Source organism: Myotis myotis, unplaced genomic scaffold (assembly GCF_014108235.1).
Source record: "Myotis myotis isolate mMyoMyo1 unplaced genomic scaffold, mMyoMyo1.p scaffold_m19_p_1, whole genome shotgun sequence".
Taxonomy (NCBI): domain Eukaryota; kingdom Metazoa; phylum Chordata; class Mammalia; order Chiroptera; family Vespertilionidae; genus Myotis; species Myotis myotis.
The window spans coordinates 126,529,937-126,550,295 of record NW_023416313.1 but is presented as its reverse complement, the minus strand read 5'-3'; the positions used below and the strand labels follow the sequence as shown (position 1 = coordinate 126,550,295).

At 41.1% G+C, this 20,359-nt stretch overlaps 1 protein-coding gene across 4 annotated transcripts in view; it reads right to left on the bottom strand.

Moving 5' to 3' along the window:
* ZNF438 (zinc finger protein 438) overlaps window positions 1–19,842 on the bottom strand; it is a 228,261-nt gene extending 208,419 nt beyond the window's left edge. For all 4 annotated transcript variants that reach the window (XR_004974255.1, XM_036351540.1, XM_036351550.1 and 1 more), the window contains exon 1: window positions 19,406–19,842. The gene's annotated coding sequence lies outside the window, so the exon portion shown is untranslated. The remainder of the gene's footprint in view (window positions 1–19,405) is intronic.
* Between the last annotated feature and the right edge of the window lie 517 nt (window positions 19,843–20,359).

The following is a 20,359-nucleotide window of genomic DNA, read 5'->3' as shown; positions in this document are numbered from 1 at the left end:
GTAGGACCTTGCTCACTGCTGCCCTTAGCCTTTTGGGCTTCCAATCAGATCTCGCTCATATCCTATAAATCCAATTCTAAACTTCCATTATTTTCTTCAAGCTTCCCACTCTCCACTCCACTCAGCAAGTGACATCACCTCCACAGAAACAAAAGAAAGGTTACTAACTCCTTCAGCTTTCTCTACCCCACTGACCAACAATCAATAACCCACTCTTACCTCTGTCCTGGCAGTGTGGCAGTCCCTCTTCGTACCCAAAGCTAACAAAACTCAAGCCACCCATCCCACCTCCTTAGGAATATGATGCCATCATTTATCTCCTTCCCCCTCTACGTATTCAACTTCTCCTTCTTGTCTGGCTTTTCTTCCACTGCATGAATGTTTAAATCTCTCCCATTTTAAAACAAACAAATGAACAAACAAAACTAATATACTTCCCCAAAGTTTGTGTCTCTCTCTTGCACTATCCTACTTACCCCTTTCTCTGCACAACAGAGTGTCTTGAAAGATAGTCTGAACTCACATTTTTATCACTCTGCCCTCCTCTTCAATTCACTAAGTAACCCTCTGTAATTTGTATTTTTTTCAATATATTTTATTGATTTTTTTACAGAGAGGAAGGGAGAGGGATAGAGAGTTAGAAACATCGATGAGAGAGAAACATCGATCAGCTGCCTCCTGCACACCCCCCACTGGGGATGTGCCCGCAACCAAGGTACATGCCCTTGACTGGAATCAAACCTGGGACCCTTGAGTCCACAGGCCAATGCTCTATCCATTGAGCCAAACCGGTTAGGGCTGCAATTTGTATTTTGCCTGCAAACACAAAACTGCTTTCTCCAAAACACAGATGACTTCTTAACAAAAAATTTATTCAGAATTTACTAGACCCGTCAATTTTATATTGATACGCTTAATCTTAAAATGCTTGTCTCTTGACTCCAGTAACATTATTCTTTCCTGGTGTTCTACTTTTTTGGACCTTTCCATTTACTACTGACTGTGTGATTTGAGAAAAGCCTCTATATGTGGTAGAACTGTTAAAAACATGGGTGGGCACTATTGTCAGCTTGGCTGCTATAACAAAGTATGTGCCTGGATGATTTGAAGAACAGAAATATGTTTCATCACAATTTTTGAGGCTGAAAATCCAAGATCAGGATGCTAGCGTGGTCGAGTTCTGGTGAGAGCTCTTTTCCTGAGTTGCAGGTGGCCGTGTTCTCACTGCCATCACACAGAAGAAATATCTGACGTTTCTCTCTCTTCCATAGGTATGAAGATTCCACCCTTATGGCCTCATTTAACCTTAATTACCTCCTTAAAAGCCCTATCTCCAGTATAATCACATGGAGGGTTCAGGCTTCAACAAGAATTTGGGGGACACACAATTCAGTTCATAGCAGCCAACAATAATGATGTTCTTCTAAGTTAAGTATGGTAAAACCAAAAGTTATGTAACAACTACAAAATTCTAAAGTGATAAAGAAAATGGATGTCACATGAAAAGATCAGAATACAAAGCTTTATATATACATATAAAAATATGCATATGAAAATAGGAGTGATATTCAAGTAAAACACTTTATTTCTGAATTTTGTTAGATAATTAAAAACTTATTTTTCATAGAAAGAATATATAAATCAAAAGTTTCAACTAGAATCTGGAGAAATCAAGATGGCGGCATAGGTAAACACTGGAAATTGCTGCCTCCCACAACAACTTCAAAAATACAACTAAAAGACAAAAGAGACATCATCCAGAACTACAAGAAGGCTGGCTGAGTGGAAATTCTACAACTAAAAGGAAAGAGAAAAGCACACTGAGACTCAGAGGAGGTGCGGAAGTAAAGTGCAGAGGTACGGAGGCGCACGCGGCAAGGGCTGGCAACTGAGGATGCGGCTGTCTTTTTGAATCGGGAGGGAGTTACAAGACTCCAGTTCCAGGAAGTCTCTGGGGACCCAGACTCATACGGGCAGAAACTGGACTGTTTGGCATCAGTCGCAACTCAAGGGCGGCTTTCTCTCAGAGGTGCTTGCAGCGATTACCGGGACACTGAGACGCAGGGCCTCTTAGGGCAGGGCTGAGGATCAGCCATAGCTGTTTGTTCCACCCTGTTGATTCCCTGAGACCCTGCCTCACCCAAGCTGAGGCAGAGGCTTTTGTATATGAATACCCTGGCCCTTTGCAATCTGAAAATTACCTAACAAACTGCAGCTGGGCCAGACAGATCCAGAACTTCCAAGAGAAGGCCAAAGGCCCCACAGCAGCTTGCACTGCTTCACAGCTGGGCCTCATCTGGGCACCTCCAAACTCCAAACAAAGAAAAGGAATCAGTAAATCTCTCCGTAGCTCCTGCTGGGTAGCCTCAGGCAGAGGCTAAATTAGCACCTCCTTAGAGATCCAAGAGCCAGTGGGCCCAGTGGTCAGAGTGGGACCATCCAGATTACAACTCCTCAGATCCATAAGGGACACACTCAGGGGGCAGACTCAGTGAGCACCAAAACCCCACTGAAGCAAGTCTTGCCCCATAAGGGTGTCTCCAGCACAGAAGTTCTCCCACCATAACCACAGCTGATTCTCACAGCCAATTGGCCTGGAGGTCAATTCCTCCCAGTGATACCTACAACAATCAAGACTTAACTACAACAAGACTGTGCACAAAGCCCACAAAGGGGTGTACCAAGAGTGTCCACCTCAGGTAATTAGGGAGGCTGAGCCACTGGGCCCTATAGGACACCTAGCACAGAAAGCCACTCTACCAACACAGGGAAGCATAAAAAATGAGGAGACAAAGAAACAGGTCACAAATGACAAAAATGGAGGAAAGCAAACTACTGGATATAGAATTCAAAACCACGGTTATAAGGTTTTTCAAGAATTTTCTAGAAACTGCCAATAAATTTAGTGAGACCCTGGAGGATATGAAAAAAGACCAACTAGAAATTAAGCATACAATGACTGAAATAAAGAATAATATACAGAGATCCTACAGCAGACAAGAGGATCCCAAGAATCAAGTCAACGATTTGAAATACGAAGAAGCAAAAAATACCCAACCAGAAAAGCAAAAAGAAAAAAGAATCCAAAAATATGAAGACAGTGTAAGGAGCCTCTGGGATAACTTCAAGTGTACCAACATCTGAATTATAGGGGTGTCAGAAGAAGAGAGAGAGCAAGATATTGAAAACATATTTGAAGAAATAATGACAGAAAACTTCCCCTACCTGGTGAAAGAAATGGACTTGCAAGTCCAGGATGCACAGAGAACCCCAAACAAAAGGAATCCAAAGAGGACCACACCAAGACACATCATAATTAAAATGCCAAGGACAAAAGACAAAGAGATAATCTTAAAAGCATCAAGAGAAAAACAGTCAGTTACCTACAAGGGAATACCCATACGACTGTCAGCTGATTTCTCAACAGAAACTATGCAGGCCAGAAGGGAGTGGCAAGAAATATTCAAAATGATGAATACCAAGAACCTACAACCAAGATTACTTTATCCAGCAAAGCTATCATTCAAAATTGAAGGTCAGATAAAGATCTTCACAGATAAGAAAAAGCTAAAGGAGTTCATCACCACCAAACCAGCATTATATGAAATGCTGAAAGGTATCCTTTAAGAAGAGGAAGAAGAAGAAGGTAAAGATAAAAATTATGAACAGCAAATACATATCTATCAACAAGTGAATCTAAAAATCAAGTGAATAAAAACTCTGATGAAGAGAGTAAACTGGTGAATATAATATAACCAGGGGCATAGAAAGGGAGTGGACTGACAATTTTTGCGGGGAAAGGGGTGTGGGGGTGCAGGAAGAGACTGGACAAAAATCGTACACCTATGGATGAGGACAGTGGGAGGGGTAAGGGCAGAGGGTGGGGTGGGAACTGGGTGGAGGAGAGCTATGGGGGGTGGGGAAAGGAACAACTGTAATAATCTGAACAATAAAGATTTAATTTAAAAAAAGTTTCAACTAAGAAAAATACTAAGAACAAGTCTAACCTTCTGTTTGTTTCCTGCTTACATCATTGCCATCCATATTGACTAGGATATAGGCTACTCTGCTGTAACAAAACCAAGAATATTGTGACTCAAACAAATGGGAGTTTATTTCTCGCTAATGCAATAGTCCAGGGGTAGACAAGTGGTCCCAGAAAGATGGAGAGCTCTCCTCAGTCCGGAGACTAAGGTTCCTTCTTTCTTGTCCCACCAATACCCGGGGGGCACTGTCCATGTCTGGATGATAGAAGCTGGCTCACCAATACCTCATCCAGGAGCATGAAAGAAAAAGAATATGACACGCAGATTTTTAAATTTTTATTTATTGATGGATTTGAGAGAGAGGAGAGAGGGGAAAGGAAGGGAAAGAGAGGGAGGGAGGGAAAGAGAGAGAGAGAAATTGATTTGTTATTCCACTTATCTAGTCATTCATCGGTTGATTCTTATATATCCCCTAACTGGAGATTGAGCCTGCAACCTTGGCATATCAGGACAGTGCTCTAACCAAGTGAGCTACCTGGTCAGGGCCAAACAAGCAGATTTTTAATACAAATATAGTAAGTTGCTCACATCACTTCCACTCCCATCCACTTGCCAAAACTTAGACAAGTAGCCTCACCTAGCTACAAGGAGCCTAAGAAATACAGTTTCTAATGTAGGTGCTAGGTGCCTCACTAAATATCAGAGGTGGAAGTGCAACCTTCCTATTCTGGAGCAGTCATCTCCTTTCTAAAGAAATAATTCTAAAGGCTCATCCAGTTACTGAATTCAGCTCAAAGTCTATGATCTCTGGGTGATGCACAATCTCTTCAACAGATATTGATTTGGCTCCATCCCAGTCCAGTGACCTTTGCCCTCCACCACCACCATAGTACCCAATTCACATTAGAATGCAAATAAGATGAATGCAACTAAGTTTTCTATTCTGAAAAGAAAATAGTGACAATTATATACTCTTACCAATGATGAAATACTGCTGGACAGGAATGGCAAAGACTCCCTGCTATACCAGCAAAGCAAGTCCCTTGGTTAAACTTATTTCTGTTCTCTGGGTGGATCTCTTTCTCGGGGGGGGGGGGGGGGGGGGCGGGGGGGGCGCAATCTTCTTTGTCAATGTGTCTGTTGGGCCTGGCTTTGCCTCTGGAAGGTTCTATTTTTCCATTATCCTTTCTGGCTATATATGAAGTGGATATGGGAGAATATGTGCTCCAAGGAGGCAACAAAAAGCTGATACAAACTTGGGGATCAAGGATTGCTTTAGAATTCACTGTTAAACCACCACAGGCTTTTCAAGGAAAACTTGTAGCATCTTTGACAACATAATACTCTCAAAAATTCAGTATGTATGTTTGCCTTCAGTCAGTGCCATATGAAAGTAACCACAAATGAAGATTTAGTCTGGTCATAGCTAATAAGCTTGTCATTTCTCCTCTTTTATTTGCTGGCCTCTGTGATAGAGCCGTCTCTCTCTCTCTCTCTCTCTCTCTCTCTCAACTACCTTGAGGTCTCATTCATAATGGGAGGATTTACCATCACATCCCATTTACAGAAGGGCATGCCATGTGACTTTAAATGGTCCTTCCTAAATAACACATGCCACTTCCAAGCAGCTGGTTCTGCCATATCTCTTTTTCCCTCTTCCACAGAATGTCCCCCAAAAGTCTATTTTTTCAGCTTAGAGTAAAAGAGGATGTGGAACAGAGTCATAGGCATGTCATGAATAAGAAATAAACCTGTTGTTGTAGGGAACTGAAACTGTATTTGTAACTGGAGCTTTATCTAGCTTAATTGACTGGTTCAGGTGAGAAGGTAAATCCTTAATTTGATCCTTGGCTGGACTAGCTTCCACTATCTGTTCAAGAAAATCAAATGGGAGGTTCTGAGAATGAATCTTACCTCTTGTAGTTTCAGATACAGAAGCAATTTTTTTCAACCCTGCAATACCCATATTACTATTCAACCTGATGCCTAATTCAGAGCACAGGCTTAAGCAGAGGGAACAATATCCTTTAACAAAATGATATTCCCTTCCAACTCTCACTACAAACTGCTAATTGCACCTCTTCCTATTTAGGGGACTACATTCTGCAAGTACAGTTCTCCCTTGCTTAACAAGTATGAAATTCAGCTTTGTTTCAGCTATATGTGAGCAGTGGTCTCTTCCCTCAGTAATACATAAATATTATGGTTACCTGGATATTAGCATTTTTCTTCATGGAGGTGTGAACCAACACAGAATATTAATATTAGGGGCCCAAAATGTAGTCAAGAGTTCATTAAGAAAGTCCGATTTACCCATGTTCACATCCAGATGAGGTTTGAACATTTGAACTTTCACACTTGCCTTAGAACTACATCCTAGAACTTGTCCTGCCTTGTTTCCATGTCAATGTTTACCTCAGAGTTTCATTATCTGGATCTCACCAATCCTCTTTGAACTAGTCATCACACCATGTTAGGCAGCCAACAGGAAATGTTTCTTTTGTTCCAGCTTGTGGTTTTTGCCTTTATAAACCCTGCCTTTATTAAGTTCTCTCCAGACCTTAATCAAAGTTGTTATTTGAATTGTGTCTCTTGGATTACAATTGTACCTTCAAATAAAGGCTTTTTATTCTTTATTATAGCCTAGGCATTTTTGGTTGACAAAGATAAAAAACAATTTTGTTACAATAATTAAGTTTTATAGAAACTTGGGAATCTTCAACTTTAAGCCTAATTATAATCCTTTTGCCCAATCCCATTGCACTAATAAAGGTGTCTTCTTCCTTCTCCTCTTAATCCAAGACCCACAATTTCATACTACCAATGGTCCAAATATATATAGACAATAGAAGTATTATATGAAACATTAACATTTCCAACTACATCAAGAATTGAAATGATCAAGTATCTTCAAACAAAATGATAACTGATCAAATATTTAAGTAGATATTCTTTTTTATCTAATGAAAATGACAGTGTGGCTTAATTTTGTAAGATCTAAAAACCTAAATTCTAAATCTTATCTCTGAAATTGATTTACCTGGGTAAACTGATAGTCTCTACTTAAAACTTCCAATCTAGAAAATAAGTGACAATTACCAGTTCCTACCACCTTACAAAAATGATGTACTCACTTATAGTAAGACTAGAGGCCTGGTGCACGAAATTCGTGCGGGGGGGGGGGGGCGGTCACTCAGGCCAGCCTGTACCCTCTCTAATCTGGGATCCCTCTCACAATCCGGGACTGCTGGCTTCCAACTGCTCGCCTGCCAGCCAGCCTAACCACTCCCCTGCCAGCCTGATCGACGCCTAACTGCTCCCCTGCCAGCCTGATTGCCCCCAACTGCCCTCCGCTGCAGGCTGTTCCCCCACAACTGCCCTCCCCTGCCAGCCTAGTCACCCCTAACTGCGCTCCCCTGTAGGCCTGGTCCCCCCTAACTGCCCTCCCCTGCTGGCCTGATGGCCCACAACTGCCTTCCCCTGCCGGCCATCTTGTGACCACATGGGGACGGCCGTCTTCTGTGAAGGTGTATAGTCAATTTGCATATTACCTCTTTATTATATAGAATGAACTCTAAATGTTTCAGGAAGGAAATTAAATATCTTTCATTTTGTTATGTTATCATTTTGTTTGTTGTTAAAGTCAAGTCAGTCTGAGGTTAATATCAGCATGGATAAAAAGAGAAGCAGGCTTTAAATTTACATAAAAATGGCCAAAGAGAATAATATGAATTCTAATTAGAAAATCAGAATAAATTGGAGTCCTATCCCAAATATAAATCTATCAGATTGGCAAAATGAATGATGCTGGATGGGATGCCTCACCCAAGTATGTATACTCAAATACAGCCAAGAGCCATCTCTTTGGACTACGTTTGGACTTAGTGTTCTCAAAAAATAAATTTGAAATAGCAGATAGTGTTATCTTATAGTTTATCAAAACTCAGTGAAGTTGCCACTCAAGTATAATTACAGTAATATTACAAACACTGAATTACCAATTGATTCAAATGACAATATGAAGTAGGTATTGGAGGAAACCAGACTGTCTCCCTAAAATATGTCATTTTGACATATTATTTGAATTAAAGGTACTTAAGAAATAGCAAGTACAAGGACACTGACTCTCCTCTTTTCTTCCTGAAAGCAAGACACTAAACTCCCATGTCAAAGGTACCCTCACTGTATCAGGAGGAAGGAAGACATTATCACCAGAGACAGATAATTGAGAAGAGAATCTGTACAAACAAATCTTGTTAAACTAACCCATATCTTCCTAGTTATTTCTTCACCACATACTATCTCTAGCCCAAACCCCTTTTTCTTTTCAATTCTTCAAATTTATTGTTTCTTTGTCTAAAATATATAAACATTTCCTGCTCTGATCACTTCTTTGGGAATTCATTCTTTGGTGAAGGCTACCATGTACATGTAAAAGTTTAATAAAATGCGTGCTCTTCTCCTGTTAATCTCTCTTATATCAGTTTAATTCTTAGGCCCAGCCAGCAACCCAATGAAGGTACAGAAGTTTCCCTTCCCTACAATGTCAAGAGATCTACTTAGTTAGTTAGGTTAGGCAGATTTGGCGAATTTATCCAGAAACTGTCAAATTTATTTATTAATTAGAGAAGACTAACTGGAGAAGCAGCATAGGCTTAGAGAAAATAGTCAAAACTACATTAGGAATTGGGTGACCCTGAGTAAGTTACTTAATATCTTTGCATCAGTTTCCTCATCTATAAAATAGGGATAATAACCCCATTTCATAGGACTGTCAGGAAGACTAAATAAGATAGCAGTAACTGTTAACTGTACAAATCTTCAAAGCACCAAGATATCTGAGAACTAGATTTGCTTTTGTCACATAATCATACATATGGCAAGTCACTTAATCTAAGTTTCCTCATCTGTCAAACAGTGAGGATAATGCATGCCCTATACATTTAGGACAATCGCACATGAAAATTAATGTGAAAAGTACTTTTGAAATATATAAACAACAGTGTACTGTGATATCATTAATTCAATATGTACAAAAATGCAGGGGATTCAGTCTAACAAACCTGTTACAACCCAGGATTATATAATATCCAAATTAATTTAATTTTACTAAGAAAAAAATTTATAATTATAAACAAACAAAAAACTAAACACATTGGCAACCAAAATATTCAAGGCTTTTAGCTACAAGAATTATTTTTCATGCAATAAATGAACCAAATTAGCTCAACTCTCCAACAAACAAAAAGCAGTTCTACTTATCTTTTATTCAAGTCAGGTGTTGGCTAGTACAACCACTGCCTCAATTTCAAAAGAGGGGTGGTTATATATTGCAAGATTTCTCAACATTAGCAGTATTTACATTTTGAACTAGATAATTTTTTGCTGTTGGGGTTATCCTGTACATTGTAGGATATTTAGGAGACTTCCTGGACCCCCACCAAGTAGATGCCAGGAGCAGTGCCCCCCCACACACACACACAATTTTAACAACCAAAATTGTGGCCAGTCATTGCCAAATGTCCCCAGGGTAAGTCGGGGGAGGGGACAAAATCATCCCCAGTTGAGATCCTCTGAGCTAAAATCATAGTAATATTCCAATATTTATCTCACATTTCTCTTTATATATTGATAGCTTAGAATGCAGCTTGACCCTAGCAGTTTTGCTATATAAAAAATAAGTAAAGAATGCTGCTTGTAGAGTAGTAAAATCTTAAGAATTATAGGCACAGTAGGGAATTATGGTTAAATTATCACTTCCATCAACATGTTGTTTTTGCTTAATGCTCTCTAAGAATTTTCTTCTTGAGTATTCTTTTGGGGAAAACAACTTGGTTAACATGTCATTAAAGTTTAGTCTCCAGAAAATGGGACTTTGGAAACTCAGGGATTTAATTTCACAGAAATAAAAATTACTTGTTCTCCTGTGCAGGTCTCAGCAGTCCACACCTGGGAGACCTTCTCCCCTTCATTAACAGATGGTGATCCATCTGGGACAAAAACACCTGGAGAAGAAATAAAGAAGTATCCCTGCCTGCCATTTTCCTGAAGCTCAGAAAGCTCACCCGCAGCCTCTGGACCTATAGGACTCCAAGGGCAAAACAACAGTAAAAAAAAAAAGTAACTGGCATGGATCATGACGAGAAATAAAATTTAACTTCCCTCTAACTGGGACTTCTATAATTCATCTCTCTCTCCCCACTATACTGATTCTTGTATGTATAGCTCCCTTCCCTTTTTCTGCCTTCTGCTGCGTTGGATGCTGGTTCAAACCCAAACCCAGGACTGGCTTCCTGAGTGTGGGGTGTCCAGCCATGGCCCTCAACTGGGGCAGGGCTAAGGCTGCAGCAGCCACTGCCCACATCCAGCAAACACTGGGGTAGGTGCACCTGCACTCCCTCTGCACCATTGTTATGGGCAAAAGGAAAATGCATGCACACTGAATGCCGATTTCCTGAATTCTGTGTCTGGTATGGAAGACGTGGGATGCGCCCCTGCGCCTTTTCCTATTCACAGCGGCTGCATGCTCAGCCCAGCACTCAGAGGCTTCCTCCTCCATGGTGCCTGGCAGAGCTGTGTGCAGCCTGGGCACTGAGATTCACTCTCCTCTGGCAACTCTTCACCTCCATTCTGACAGCTTATTCAGTGTCCCTGAAACCATATATCCCTGGTGCTGAAACCGCCTGGGGTGGGGGGGGGGTGATGACAGGAGATGCTTAAAACTAAGGGCCCCCCAGCTCTCACTTTCCTCTGCCTCCAGTTTCCCCTCTGCCTCTCACTGCCCTTTCCCCAGCAGACTGGGCTCAGACCTTCAGAAGGCTGCTTGGGAATGTCCCCTTCCCCAGCAGCCTGGCACTACCCTCCCCCCACCCACTCTCACCCCACCATACCCTGCCACGGAGGGGAAGAGGGCACACCGATTAGGAGCTCCATTGGAGGAAGTCATGTTGCTTGAGGGCAAAAATATATTTTAACTTCTGTTACAAACACAACTATTGTGTTTATGACTTCATGCAAACATTACTACTTGTCACTAATACTCCTTTCACAAATATAATAGAAAAAAAGCCTCAAGTGTACAAATACTCAAATAAAAAACAAAACAACTTTGTTACCTAATCTTGAAAACAGACTACAAACAGAATTGAACCCCAGGGCCTGGGTGTTAAATCTCCATTCAGCCAAATTAACAGAAAATACTCCCCCTTTCTTAGGGGAAATTGTCTCACACAGTCAAGCCTCTTAAGAGACCAAGACTGTCAGAAGTATGAGAGACAACAACAAATTACTAGCCCAACTATTAAAGGCCAATTTTTAAAAAACAGAATTTTTCTACCTCAAATAATAGACAATAGACATCTCTTATACATGCAGACACAAGAATGAATGCCTACAATAAAGTCAAAGGCCATCAGAATCTCTCATATGAAATGAAAGACCCCACACCTGGACAACTGTAACTATTTGGGGAAAAGTCTGTCTCATGTGGAAAGGGACTTTAGACTGTGGTTAAATGTGAGGACACCAGTCAGCTTAAACAAAATGAATGGGTAATGGGAATGGCATGAGGAGCAAGGGGTCACAGGCCACTACAAATTCTGGTCTATGATAGAAAACTAGGAAATATAAAATACATTCATGCCTCCCTCAGCCATAAAATCTCCCTCTCAAGAGGACGAAAGAAAAAATTTTTTAGGTTTTTATTCTCTCCAAAGTCAACTGTAATACAATCTCCATTCACAGTGTCTCAAGAGTGCCTAGTCTGGCAAGGAATTTTATTCTGGGTTTTTCATGGAAAAGATTGCCTGCCTTTAACATACTAATATTTGGTCTCCAAAAGAACTCTTATCTAAGACATCTACTGAAATATAGATTCTGAGAAATAAATCTTATCTAACTCAAACTATCTGAGCCGATCAGTTTAATTCATTTCACCTGTGATTTACTAAATCTGTGAATTTCACTATATAATACTTGTCTCCCTGGAAGTATGCCTCTTAAAGTATCAATAGATATGTCAATAAAAAGCCCATGTTTCTAAAAATTATGAAATATGTTTGCCAATCTAGGAAATAGTAATTGCTTACTTTTAGCATTTTCTCCCTAATTCCTCCAGAATTTGGCAATTCTTAATGAATAAGTCATGGCAATATGTTTCTTTGCATAAATCCAATGAAACCAGTCTTCACCTGTGGTCTTTTTTAAGAGGACTTTGACTGAAATGCCATGTTTAAGAAAGACATGCCTGAACTCTGAATGTCACCAAAAAGACTTAAGACACTGAGATTGATTTTCCAAAGCCGATCAAAAGCCCATTGCAGAAATGGCCCACCAACGCGCTTAGTCATGTGGTTCATGACAATCTATCCAACTAAATTGTTTTCCTAAAAAGTGGCAAAAAGGAAACCTCAAGACATCTTTGAAGACCTCAAGGACTTGAGGACTACCCAAACCTACAAATATTACAGGCAAAGCCTGATAACAACTGGCTTGGCTTCTCTGCCCTAAGGGACTGACTATAATTCAATCTAAAAATTCCTTATGAAAGATTCCAGTAAAACAGATTTTAAAAAGCTTTTATAATCTATTTAATCAATTACTATTGTTGTTGTGTTTATGCAACTAATCAGGCCAAACTATAATTGAACTTAATACAGTCTCTTTAAAAATAAGGATAGCCCTGACCGGTTTGGCTCAGTGGATAGAGCGTCAGCCTGCAGACTGAAGGGTCCCAGGTTCAATTCTGGTCAGGGGCATGTACCTTGGCTGTGGGCATATCCCCAGTGGGGCGTGTGCAGGAGGCAGCTGATCGATGTTTCTCGCTCATCGATGTTTCTAACTCTTTATCCCTCTCCCTTCCTCTCTGTAAAATATCAATAAAATATATTTTTTTAAAATAAGGATAATCTTAGAAAAAAATCATGTCAATAAAAACCACAATGCTCAATTATAAATACTGGACTCCAATACAATGAACTGGCTTCAAAGTTTTGCTTTTAAAACTGTGTCTATATATTCCACACAGATCTCAACACCTAATAACATCACAAGAGATGTTCTTAAATATGAAAAAATCTTATCAAATTGTCATTGCTTGATTTCATTCCAAGAAAAGCCTTGTATCTAAAAGTCTTCTCAACTGTTTTATAATTTACTGTATGCATTAACCTTGTGTTTTATGTTTTTCCTTCTATTTTCATAGAATATATGCTTATGTCCTTATTTACCTGATTATTACCAATATAAGCCTCACTTTAAAAGCCATCTGCATCACCATGTCCTAAAATAAGACTAAATGGTTTGGACTTACGGTTGAGTCAATAAAATATGGACAGTCTATCGACTTCACTTAAAACTGCTTTCCCTTTTCTCCCAAATGGTTCAGACAAACAGGTCCCACAATTTCTCACGGGAGAAATCTTAGAATATTTCCCTTAGCTTACTTTAAGTTAAATATAATAAACAAAAAACAGACAAATGTGATACATATACCTGAGGGAAGCCACTCTTCCATCCTAATCTAAAACACTGTAAAATTAATTCTTCCCTCTACTACATAGGTTTTGACCTCTCACCAGTCCTTCAGTTGCTATAAATCTCCTCACCTTTGAATTACGCCTTTTAACCTTCTTGCCAAGTTAGTCATTTCTAGAATACAACAAGAATGCCAGCTTGTCCAATGCATCATCCTCTAAACATGGCCTATTCCACTTCCCAGAGACATCAAACTTACACTTTGCAAAATCCCTTACCTTCACAAATACTCCTTTCCCTTTTGCTGCCTCTTCCTGTACCAGATAGGGGAGCACCTCTAAGCCTTGGAATAGACAGGTCTATAACCTTTGACCGCCTAAAACAGTTACAAAAAAATAAAGACCTTCAGCCATTTACCCTTGTAATATTGCAAGGCTTAAGTTCTCTAAAGGGGGAATTGATACCACTGTACTTAACTAGTTATTAATAATAGGAAAGGAGCAAAGAGGGAAGGCCAAACATTAAACACATGCCATTTGGGCAGCTTCACCAGGAAGCTGTAATTCTGCACTCCCCAAGGAACCACTGGCCAATTCCCTGAAAAAAAACAAAACAAAAAACACAACAACAAAAAACAACAGGGATCCAACAAAAGTAAGATTGATGCATGTTCAGTAAAGCTGGAGTGACATAGGGAAGGTACTTGTCTGTCAGTCAAACACAGGGACAGAAATTGTTGGCCAGAATGGGCATGGCAACTGCAAGGTCATGAAAGTTTGGGAATACATGATTTCCTAAACGAAGGAGTTCTCTCTCTTGTTGCTCCTGTGCTCTTGGCTTCACCCGCATTTCCTCCATAGCCATGTGGCACTGCAGTCCACACATGCAATGGACTGATGGACTGCAGCAGGGAACACAAACTAGCTAGCCTGGTGCTGAATTGGACTCTACTCCAATATGGAAAGGAAACTCTGGACACTGACTGCTTTAAGATCTACTGAACCCCAGCTACAATAAAAGAAACCACAAGAAGTGGAATTTTAAAAATTTTATTTAGTGACACTACATAGCATCATTGGTATAGATGCATGGTTTTCTTAAGAAACAATTTCCATATATTTACATTTGTTCTCTTAACATGAGGTAGTAGTTTTTAAATTTATTTATGTAATATGAATTTTCAAAGGAATTTTTATTTTATAAGTTATTTCTCCTATTTCATATGATGCTATATTTCATATGGTTCAGTGTTAGAAAGAGTGGCTTCTGTTGTCTTCCAATAGGAGGGCTTACCATCACTCCTGCTCTGCTGGGAGCTATCTGAAACAACAAAATAACCATCAATCTGCCCTCACCGAGCCTGAACTTACAAAGTGACAAAGCCTGAGAAATCAACAGGCCATTTAAGATTAAATTCTACTTTATACCATATCTAATATTCTTAAAGAAGCTAAATACTATTGTGGTATAAAGAAATGCTAATCAACCCTAGCAGGTTTGGCTCAGTGGATACAGCATTGGCCTGGGGACTGAAGAGTATGGGCTCCATTCAGGTCAAAGGCACATACCTGGGTTGCGGTCTCAATCCCCGGTAGGGGGCGTGCAGAAGGCAGCCGATGAATGATTCTCTCTCATCATTGATGTTTCTATCTCTCTCTCCCTCTCTGAAATCAATAAAAATATATTTAAAAAAAAGAAATGCTAATCATTTCAACTCCATTAAATTTATGGAAGCTACAATAGCAGATTTAAAATGTTGTGAACTGCAAAATGAGATGGCACATCATCTCTACAATATATTTGTGGAAGGTTCCTGTTTAGAATTACTGGTTTGGCTCAGTGGATAGAGCGTCGGCCTGTGGACTGAAGGGTCCCAGGTTTGATTCCAGTCAAGGGCATACACCTTGGTTGCAGGCACATCCCCAATAAGGGGTGTGCAGGAGGCAGCTGATCAATGTTTCTCGCTCATCGATGTTTCTCTATCCCTCTCCCTTCTTCTCTGTAAAAAAAATCAATAAAATATATTTTTTTTAAAAAAAGAATTACTGGTAGATTTGTTTATTCAGATCAACACTCCCACTGGAAGCAAAAAAGCTAAACAAAATATAATTTTATATACTGGAATAAAAACTCTGAATTTAACCATAAAATCTATAATAGTGCAGTTTTACCTAATCTTTTAACAGCTCAAATTTGAAATACTCATGTTAGGAAGTAATAAAATTGTGATAAATGAATTGAGGTATAGCATACCCTGAAAGAAATTTACAGAAATAAGATTCTTATTTTGTGTGTGTATTGTTCTAGTTTCTACATTTTATAATGTTCACATATAAGATATTTAAAGAGATGATCATCAGAGGAATCAAACTTATTTCATTATGTGGAACTTTGGAGTGAAAGACTGAAACTGGTGGAAACCTGACTAAATACTTCGCACAGCCCCTCCATCACCCTCTATTATGCAAGCTGCAGCTTTTCAAGCTGACTCCCTTATTTCACTAGTGAGCCCTGTCAACACTGAGGTAATAGAACTGGAAAAAACTCATCAATCCACAATGATATTCAAATATCAGAATATATTTCATTTTGTAAAAATTTTATCACTGCCAAATAAAATTAATGCAAATACAGTAATATATGCAAGATTTTGAGGAATTCTTTTTTGTTGAAAAGGTTTGGGAGAGCCTCAAATTCATCCTGCAATTGCTTAGGCATTCTTTTGCTTCTTTGAACCCTTCATGCCCCATCTCTTAAGTAAATAGGGCGGAGGTGGCTACAGAAGGCCAGAATGAACTAATCAGCATGCATTTATGCAGTTAGTCTACTCTAGCTTTATTCCCACAGGTTTTTCATCATACTAAGTTCCTCCAGGAAAAATGCTGTTTTATTCATCTCTAACCTCCAAAATTTATCCAAATGTCCTGCATATAAAGTCATCCCTAAAGTCTACATGGCAGGCATTAGATTAGGGACTAGAATTAGGGAAGTGAAAGAGATATGTATCTCACCCTCATGGAACCTCATGGAAGGGGAATATTGAATATTGGCTGCATGAACAGAATCAAGTAATTAGTGACCAGTTAGCACAGCCCCGTTGCCTATGTTCTTTTTTGCCTATTGCCAACCAAGACTTAGATGAGAAAGAACATAGTCTTTCCCTTCAGGAATATAAATGTGTGTCTCCAGCCCTGATCATTCTCCTGAGTTCTATATTCATATACCCAAATGCCTACTCAACATATTAACATGGAGGTAGTTACAGAAATTAACTGCATGGACTCTGAAGACAGACTGCTTGGGTTTGAATCCCAGCTCCACCACTCACAAGCTGGGTGACTTTCGGCAAGTGACTTTTAACCTCTCTGAGCCTGTTTTCTCATTTGTAAAATGGAGACATACAACTGTTATAATAATTAAATGAACTGATATGTAAAAATGCTTAAAACCCTGCCTACTACACAGTGTATGCTTACATAGTGCTTACTATTATTATTAGCAGCACCAGTACTAATGTTACTAGGCATCTGAAACTTGTCCAAAACAAAAATCATGATTTCCTGCTCAAACCCCTTTCTCCCTTCTCAATAAACAGCATTACCTTCCAGTTGTTCCAGCCTAAAACCTAAAAGTTTTAGGTTTTAGAGAAACCCACATTAGTAAGTCCACACCAGCAGCTCTACCTTCAAAAGTATATCATGAATTTAACTACTTCTTATCATCTCTACCAACTACCTCCCCTAGCCCAACACACCACCAGGTACAGCAATAGTTTCCTATCTTCCCATTTTTAAGACTCCCCATTCCATGACCCTTCAATTAAGATTCTACCTAATAAAACAGAAATCAGATGCTATTACTTTAATGCAAACCTTCCAAAGGTTTTCCACCACTCTTAGAATAACATCTTTACCTCATCACAGCCTACAAAGGCCCCACAGTCTGCCTGGCCCTCCAACATCATCTGCCATCCCTTGCCCCTTTCCTTGTTGTTTTCTCAACACTGTTACCTTGCAATGCCTTGGCACCTCAGACTTGCTTCCACCACTGAGCATCGTTCCATTGTTGTTCCTACTGTGAGGCAGTATTGTTGACTGGAGCATGGACTGTGAGGTCAAATTGCCCAAATTCAAATACTGTCTCCATCACATTTCAGCTGTGCAACCTTGAGCAAATTCTTAATCTTTCTGTGTCAGTTTCCTCATCTATAAAAATGGGAATGAGTACTTACTTCATAAGGTTGTTGTAATAATTTAATTTTGTGTTTATAAGAGTGCCTCACATATAAGCTGTACTTAAGTGTTTACTGCTGTTATTATTCCTCCCCGAAATGTTCCTACCTCAGGCTCTTCTTCCACTTCAATTGACTCAGCTGTCACCTCCTTTGAAAAGCCTTCCCTGATAGACCTTAAAATAACCTGTCCTGCTCTCCCACTGTCTGTTTTTCTCTTATCTTCCTTTATATCATTTTATGTGTCACTATTTGAAATAGTATTATGTACTTACTCTTTGTTGCCTATTTCCCCATGGAACATGAGCTCCACTAGGTTGGAGATTGTGTCTTGTTTGCTGCTCTAGTTCTAGTTGTGACTTAGAACCTGACTTTGAATGCACACATCTCTTATTTCTCTTTTCCAGGCCTGGGGACCAATGAAAATTTCTTAATAGCAATAACAAACTTCATGACCTCATTTGATCCTTGAAAAAGCAACAGCAGATATACCATCATCTCCCATCTTAGAAAAGTCCAAGTTTGGGTGACTGTCTTTAGACACAGAGCTAATAACTGATAGAACAAATGTAAGGATCCCTGCTTTCTAAGCCTCCTCAAACCAAGATGGAAGGAAATTACACCCTTGAAACTGAATTTACAGAAATGTGACCTTTCAATCTCCTGAAGTGTGTACATGGTACATACTTTTGCGTATGGTACAAACTCATTAATACTGTATTAACACTTGGCAAGCCAAAAAATTCAAGGAGTCAGATATAATGATGGTATATTCTAAGTTTACACAGCAAAGCCCCTAAAACTCACAGTACATCTGTACTGAGCATAAAGTACTAGTTTCAACACTCTAAAAGCTGTCTCTGAAAAACCCAAAGGGGGCTGCGTAATTGTCCAGATCATTGTGATAATGGTACCAGTTATTTCTTGATCCGTATTCCACCAAATTCAATGATGAAGTTCAGACCACACCCCAGGCTCAAGTGTTGTCTGGGATCAGATTAGCGAGGGGGGCAAGGTGAGGAGGCAGAATTGTAAAAAACGTCACTATCTACCAGACCTTTGTCAAATAGCCATTGGCCAGTACATTCTCAGAATAACCAATTGTCTTCATAAGCTTTCTTCCAGCAAGGTTATGTGTTTGTATTACCTCACGTGCTCTCACAATTCCTATTCCTGTGGGAATGACAACTAGGAAGGCCAGACTCTGCTTCAACGCCATTTTACACAAAAAGAAAACTGAGGCAGCAAGTGGGTCTCTTTACAAATTGTCTTAGGCGATTTGGTAACTCCTGGGGTCGCAAAGGAAGCCTGGATATGGAATCTCTGAAGGAAACTTCTACCCCAGACTTAGCAATGTCAAACTCCTGGGCTGAAGGGAATCAAAGTCCCTCCGACAATGAAGAAAAAGGAGGACTCTCCTATTTGGACCTTGCCCCTGGGATGACCTCGCCCCCAGGCTCTGAAAGCCCTATAGACACCAGGAGAAAAGGCTGGGGCCCCGTGCAGCGGAGTGCGGCCTCGCTGCAGGCACTCCTGGCCCTCCCACCACAGAGGGCGCGCTCCCGCCCAGGCAGCACCTGTCCCTTAGCCAGGTTCGGCGGCTCTCCGGTCGCACCAGGATCTAACAACCCACAGCCACTACCAACACCAGGAAGACGAGCAGCAGGGAGAGCCCCGCAGGCCCGGGGAGCTGCAGGAATCCTCCGAAACTTACAGTTTTCCTACAGCGTGCGCGTCACGGCGAGGTGACGTCACGGGACCCAGCGTTCGGGAAGGTCAACCCGCAGGTCACAGGACCACACGGGTCCCACGGCTCCGCCCCCAGCGCGCCCGGCGAGAGACACGCCCCTTTCCTCAGGGCCCCGCCCCCGTCTTGGAACTCTGGGCGCGGGCGCAGGCGCAGACGGGTTGCAAGGCCGCCGGGTGCTTCGCGCGTCCGGGTGCCCAGGGTGGGGCCGCTCGGGAGAGCTGCGTTCCAAGCGTGTGACCCGCAGCTGGGACAGCAGTAGAAGGGGGCGAAGACCCCCGGGGCACAGCAAACCAGCTGTTAGGAAAGGGGTTGGGCAGGACGCCGGAGTTGAGGCAGATTTTCCACAGACACTGCTGTCTTTTCCTCACGTGTTCGTTAAAAGTTCTCCACGTGTGGGAACAGCCGTGTGCTCTCCGCCGGGTGCCTGCGGGTTCTTGCCGAGAGGTGTCAGGTCTCCCATGGGCCCGCCCCGGCCCCGCCCCGCCCCGCCCCGCCCCGGGCTTCGCTCCAACCGGCCCCGCCCCGACTCGGCCTGCCCCGCAGTCCGCCCTGCAGGCTCCTCTCGCGGCTGTGGCGGGCGCCCAGCTCCCTCGCCCTGTCTGTCTCCTTTCCATCTCTAGCCTTTCCCTGAGACATTTTAGTCTCTCCCCCTCCTACCGGATTCCCGGTGTCGGCTTATCTCTGTTACATTTAATAGAAGTTGATCCGTGTAAACAAATATGCACACTTCTTTGCTGGTGTCAACTTTCCACCACCTCCCACTCGTGTGACGACATCTCGCGTGCCCAGCCCCAGATTTCTGCCCTCACATTTTCACCAGAGAGATCTGGTTTAAAGATGGCTCAGGAGAAGGAAAGGGCAGGTTCCCAGAACTGACAATGTATTAACAGAGCATTTCTAGCTTGTAGGATTCTTAGA